Below are 7,323 nucleotides of genomic sequence, written 5' to 3' on the forward strand. Positions count from 1 at the left end.
TAAAAATAGCACTGCAGGCAGCCTCTGCTCCAGTCCCAGCATGCAGTCCCATCCTGGGAGCAACTGGGGCCGGGACTATAGGGGCTTCTGGGGCTGGACCGTGGTAATAAGAATAGTGTCACAGCCCCAGCTCCAGCCCCACAAACTGCTTTCCACGTTGAAGGCAGAAGGTGAGGGAAGGGCGGGGGGGAGATAGGGGTGAGGAGAGGAAGGGGCTTGTGTTGAGGGGCTGGGGGACAGGGCAGGAGAAGAAAGGAGAAGGCACCAAGTGGCAGGGTTGAGGAGAGGCAAATGCCAAGAAGCCAAGAGGAGACAATGAGGAAAAGGGGAGACGGGAGGGAAGGAATCAGTGGGGATGGGAGAAGGGAGGGGACAGGGTGATGCTGGGAGAGGGAAGGGGCAAGAGGGAGGAAGAGGAGAGGGGAGGAGTGGGTACCAGGAGATGAGGGGTTGAAAGGAGGGGTGGGCATGAGGAAGACAGGGGTTGGAGCAAGTCACATGTGAGGGCACAGAGGGGTGTGAGGAGAACTGTGGCACAGGCTGGTGAGAGGGTGGGCACCAGGGAGAAAGAGGGCAATGAGGGCAGGGGCAGAGAGGGAAGGGGGAGGCACTAGGAAGATGCAGGGGGTAAGGGAAGGTGCAGGTGCCAGGGAATTGTGGGGGTGAAGTTGAAGGGCAGACACGTGGAGGGGAGGGATGAGCACCAGAGGACAGAGGAGAGAGGCAGGGCAAGTGGGTAGAGGAAGGTGCTAGGAGAGGGGATGGGGAGGGGTAGCTACAGACAGGGCCTGCCTGAGCCATTTGTGTGCCCCGGGCTCCAGGAGCGCAGCACTGCCCCCGGGAGCCCAGTGCATGTGTGGCCCCACCCCAGGTGCGCAGAGCATGTGCGATGCCGCCCCCGCCCGCCCGGCAGCCCCGTGCAGCGCCCCCTATAATGGAGCGCCCCGGGTGGTAGCCTGGTCAGCCCGTACCTTGGGCCAGCTCTGGCTACAGATGATCAGAGGGGGACTAGAGGAGGAGTGGACATAGGGGGAAGAGAAGGGCTGGTGCAGCGAAGGGGAGCAGGTCCCCAAAGAGCTGAAGGGAGTAAAAAGGGCAGGAGCCAGAACAGCCAAGTAGGCTGAGGGGCAGCAGCAAGCACCAGGTAGGAGACATGGCAACAGAGAAGAAAAGGGAGAGGTTTATAAGATTTTTGTTAATAACTTGGGTGTCACAGTGGCACATCTGAACAAGCTCACATGAACTCAATACTGGTGCACAAAACAAAATTCACTCTGCTCAGAGGAGGAAAATCTTAGAAGGAACACTTCCTCCAGCCTCTCCACCCAAATTAATGCAATGCAAATTCCATTAATGCAATTGCAGGATAGTTGCCTGGGGGAGTCCTGTGGGGGCCAAACCCATCCCTATTGGTAGGAGGTTGAAGGGAGGACTTCTTAGAGGGGTTCACATGATACTTCTGGTCATCTGTCCACCTTGACCCCAGGAGTACTACCTCCAGGAGTGGGACTTCTTGTGGCAGGGGGTGTGGCTAATGTGTCCCTAATTTTGGTTCCGAAAATATGGTCACCATACCAGTAGTAGGCTGTTGTCATAAACGCATTGCAGGACAGAGGCCACATGACCTCACAGCAGGAAAAACTGCCCAGCTTTCTTTACTGATCTACCAGGACTAGGTGCTCCTGTTGCTACCATTATATGCATGAGGGAAAATTGTATTGTTGAGAGATGTTCACATGCTCAGTCTTCCACAAGCAAAGCGAATTAGAGAAACTGATGAGCACAAAATCGGCACATCCCATTACTTTAGGTTCTCTTTGCTGGGTTTTTTTCTGGTAAAGTTCCCAATTTTCTGAAAATTCTAAGCTTTACATGAAAGAGTTGGGTTTTTTTAATCTAGTTCATACAGAGAGATTTGGGATAGAGTGTGGGACTGTTTTTGTTCTATGTTTGCACAGCACTCAGTACAAGGGTCCATGACAGGGGCTCCAAGATGTTACACTAATACACATCATACATAATGACAATTATGGGTGCTGTGATGTGCTGTCCTTTCATAACAGCATGGCAGAAAACTGTAGCCAAACAATAAGAGAAAGCTGGGAAGTCACCCCTCACATTCCTTTAATCTCTCTGCAAGGTAATTTAAATAACATTACAAAGTGAAAAGATTATTTCTTTTATGTTTAAACAAATAATACACACTAAGAAAAAATGCCAACCACCACTCACATCAGTCATTTAAATATGCAAACATTAGGAAGTGAGAGTTAATGTTTCCATAGTAACCTTCACACACGCGCTGCACAGATCGTACATACATGCAATATCTGGGGTCTGCATGGGGTGAGGCAATGGAAACTGGGTATGCCACAGAGTAGGGTGGTGGGATACACATCTTCCTTCCTCCAGCCACACCACAAAAAATATTTTATATATCAGGGCTTCTTTTTCCTGGATTACTATCCTAAAGGGTAGTCACTGTAAAGGAGACTCTTTGGCAGTGCCACTCTGTCAGTAGAGTGCATAAAAGTGACACTGGCAGAACCAATGTGGCCTAGACCACACCCAGATCTTCAAAGGGACCAAGACAACTAGCTTTCATTGATTTCATTGAAAGCTAGGTGTCTAAACACCTTTGAGAATTTGGGCCCAAAGCCCCCAAGCAGAGGGCGGTGTGTAACCCTAAGAATACCCAGTGCCAGCTGGCAAAGGGTTCACTATCACATAATACTTTGTTAAAGAATGCTATGTATGGTGTCAAATGAAATTTCATACCATATCGGTCATCATTAGCTTTGTGAGATGTATGCAGGGGCATTATTTAAGAAGCTATATGTATGTATTAAACTATGTGACTAAGCAGGATAGATAAACAAGTTTTTTTCCTGGACAAAGGAATGTTGATTTACCTATATGTCTAGGTCTCCAATGTCAAACAAGCATTGTGTAAGTCAACACAAATCAATCTGAATTTACATACTAAGTCAACAGGAAAAACAAGAACAACAGGAGAATGATGAGAACACCAAATAACAGACAGCAGGGGAGAAGAACTTCCTCTAGGGGCACACTTCAAAGGAGTACAGTTTAAATATCTGGACTATACGGAGGAGGAAAGGAAACCCTTTGGTGCTGCATCATAAAGGGAGCAAAAAGGACAATGCATCTCATAACCATGAAACTTGGATTCTTGTGATATGGCTAGTGAGGCTGGGAGAATTAGACAAAGATTTTAGTGTGCTAAATTTATGTTTACTCTCATAAAAGCATGTTATACTTTTGTTTTATTTGTTTCTATTTTTTCATTATCACTTGAATCTCCATCTTGTTAATAAACGTCTCTTTTGTTGTAAGTGCATATTCTTTGTTGAATCAAGTAAGCTGGCATGTTTCTTTGGAGACAGCTGACTTGGCAATGACAGAGTGTCCAGTGAAAGGGGTTGCATATCACAGGTAGCCAGGTTTGTCTACGACTCTAAGGGGATCAGGGTCCCTGTTAATTGAAGGCAAAGTAATGATTGGCAGATTCCTCAGCAGTTTGTCTGGGATGGCTAACAGACTGGGGTGACAAACTGTCACTGAGGCTAGCTCCAAAAAGTCTCTCTTTTGCTAAGGCAGAGGGGTCACAAAGTCACCCATAATTCTGGGATCCCCAAGAAAGATGTTGCATTATGGTCCATGGTGAATCTACCAACTGTGTCTGGGGTAGACTTGGCAACATTTTTTTGCTGGGAGAGAGCAAATCCCTAGGGAGAAAGTAGGAGGTATTCATAAGAGGATCCACCACCCTGAACTCCGTCCTGGAGGAGGAAATAATATGTTGAGCATTCCTTAGTGGAGGTAATGCCAATAGGAGTTCTGCCAGCATAAGGCTTACTGAAAGAACGCTTTTACACTAAGCTTGACATTAGCTGGAAAACGTCCCAATTTCTAGGGAAATTATAGTAAAACAACGTAGATCAAGCCAAAGCATAGGCTGTCATCAACTCCTTCTCAGACACTCTATACGAACATTCAGAGATACCAGATACATCTTTTTCTTTTTCCTGAAATCTTAATCAACCCTCATGGATTGTAATAGAGATGAAGCTGTGTTTGTCTGGTCTTGCAGAAACAAAAGACAGGACTATGCAGCACCATCCTGTCAGTCTTTAAAGTGCTGCATAGTCCTGTCTTTTCCTTATGGATTGCTCTGCATGATCAAGACTTTCTATCTTATCACTAGATTGATTAGCAAATATATATATATAATTAAGGATCAAACCATATACACTATCATTTTTTTTTATCATCTACAAATAAATAAAAGCCACAAGCTGCAATTTGCCAGGTATTAGCTTTATCCACAAAATCTTTCATAAATTATTCATTGCTTACCCACCCACTCACTGCCCTACATTTCCCATTTCTATTATGTAAATATTATTTCACCATTAATGTCAAAAAGATAAAATTCTATTTCCAGATTAAAGTTCAATTCTTATAGACAGATAAGGAAACAATCCTGGCTGTCCAGATAACTTTTTTCCATACTGAACTGAGCTGGATGTGGCATTCACCCATTCCTAACCCACAGTCAGTTGAGTTCAGTTCGTTATTCTTATCAGTCTTTTGGTAGATGATGGTTTCCAAAAAGTTGTGCAGGTTTCTAGGTGGGAAAGGCCTTTTAACCTTCTACGTCTTGCTCAAACATTAGTTTCCCTAGCAAAATCACAATTGGCAGCAAATAACTGTTAGAGAAGAAACAGGTGATCCAGGAGTGTGGTTGGGATAAATGGACTACTTTATTGCTGATGCACATTTATCTCGGACCTCCAATACAATGTTTCAAGTGGCAACAATTTGGCACCATTTACACTTGTTTATCCATTTTAACATGTTAATTCACACTCCTATCACTACTTTCTCTAAATCCTTATTTAGCAAATTTAACTCCCATACAATGAGTATTAATAAGCAGGTGATCAATACAATTATACCCACCCTTTTTTATGATTTATCGGTTTCTAGTTAAATCAGCATTACATACTGTCTTAATCAGCTTACAGAATGGGGGAAAAGAGGTCTGACTCTGAAAGTGTTTTTACAGAGCAAGTAGGATGACAAAACAAATACACTGCTCAGTTCAACTATCTTTCTAGGCTGCAAGGACAAAGGGGAAAACATGCTTATGCTCCCTAAAGCATAGGGAGTCCGGAACTGCTCTATGGACGGGATGGCTCTGCTAGTAAATCTAAATAATTAAATTCAGAAATTCCAAGGCCAAAGGGGACCATTGTGATTATCTTCTTGTTCCGGGGTGGGCCACTCCCAGAACTTGGTAAGCACCAGTGCCAAATACATAGGTAAAATAACCTCTCTAGTCTTACTTAAAATTCCTCATTATGAATCCCAGAATCCTTTTTGGCTGTAGCATCCTGGGAAAAAATGGTTACTTACCTTGAGTAAGCTGTTGTTCTTCAAGATGTCCATTCCACTTATGTGTACGCATGCCGTGTGAACAGCTTATTGGAGACTTTTCCCACAGCAGTAGCCTTCGGGCCAGCAAGGGAGCTCCCTGGAGGGGTGCATTTAAACCTCTCCTGGCCCTAAACTCCCTCAGCTCCGTCTTGCCGGAATCCTCCAATGCAGGGGAGGCGAGTGGAATTGGAATGGACATAAGCAACACATCTCAAAGAACAACAGTTACGAAAGGTAAGTAACTGTTTTTTCTTCTTTGAGTGTTTGCTCATGTCCATTCTACTTATGTGACTCCAAAGCCCAACCCAAGGAGGCAGGGTCGGAGACTAGAGAGAGACAGCCTGCAACACTGTCCTGCCCACTGCTGCATCATCCCTGGCCTGCTGCGCTATGGCATGGTGACTTGCAATAGTATGCACCAACAACCAGGTGGCTGCCCTGCAGGTATCTGCAATGGGCCCCTGGGCCACAAAGGCGGCAGAATAAGCTTGGACCCTAGTTGAATGGGCCGTGATAGGAGGGGCTGGAACATGCACCAGTTCATAACACACTCTGATGCAGGAACTAGTCCAGGACAAAATATGCTGGACTGACACTAGGCTCATCGTCCTGTCAGCTATGGATCCAAATAACTGGGGGGGACTTACAAAAGGGTTTTGTTCTATTCAAATAAAAAAAACAAATCTCGTCTAACATTTACGGTGTGTAGATCCTGCTCTGTCCCCAAATCATGAGGTTTCGTGTAAAACACAGGTAGGAATATATCCTGATTAACATGAAAATGAGACACCACCTTGGGCAAAAACACAAGGTGGAGGAAAAGCCTAACCTTGTCCTTAAAAAAGACCATGTATGGAGGGCCCATGGTTAAAGCCTGCATCTCTGAAACCCACTTATCGGAGGTAATGGCTAAGAGGAAGGACACCTTTCAGGACAGGAGGAGATGAGAGCATGTCATCAGCAGCTTGAAGGGAGGTGCCATGAGTCTAGTGGAGAAGACTAAGGGGGGATATGATAGAGGTCTATAAAATCATGACGGGGGTGGAAAAAGTGAATAAGGAAAAGTTATTTACTTATTCCCACAATAGGAACTAGGGGTCACCAAATGAAATGAATAGCCAGCAGGTTCAAAACATACAAAAGGAAGTGTTCTTCACTTAGCGCACAGTCAACCTGTGGAACTCCTTGCCAGAGAAGTGGTGAAGGCTATGACTTTAATTGAGTTCAAAAAAGGGCTAGATAGATTCATGGAGGTTAGGTCCATCAATGGCTATTAGCCAGAATGGGTGGGAATAGTGTCCTTAGCCTCTGTTTGTCTGGACATGGGTGACAGAAGAGGGATTATGTGAGAATTACCTGTTGTGCTTCCTCCCTCTGGGTCATCTGATATTGGCCACTGTCGGCAGACAGGTACTGGGCCACATGGAACTTTGGTCTGACCCAGTATGGTCATTCTTATGTTCTTAGTGAGCACCAAGTTAAGGTCTGAGGAAGCAGGGGCTGACGCACCTGAGGGTATACCCTGTCCAACCCTTAAGGAAGTGATGCACCATAGGGTCTGCAAAAGCAGACTTACTCCAAGACCCCAAGTGAAAAGCCAAAATGGCTGCTGGGTCCACCCTGAGGAAGGGGTAAGGCCCTGGGTTTTAAGGTCCAGGAGGCAATCTAAGTTAGCTGGGATTGGAGCTTCCGTGGGAAGAAAACCTCTTCCCCTTTGACCCAAATATGAAGCACTTCTACTAGGGCCTCCTATCTGGCAAAGTGGAAGGTTTACAACTCCCCAAGAGAACAGCTTGAAGTCGCTCCAAACACTGCCTCTCCAGGGTAGTAAGCCACGGAGCTTCCACACCATGAGGTGCA

This window comes from Pelodiscus sinensis, chromosome 1, assembly GCF_049634645.1.
Source record: "Pelodiscus sinensis isolate JC-2024 chromosome 1, ASM4963464v1, whole genome shotgun sequence".
Lineage (NCBI taxonomy): Eukaryota > Metazoa > Chordata > Testudines > Trionychidae > Pelodiscus > Pelodiscus sinensis.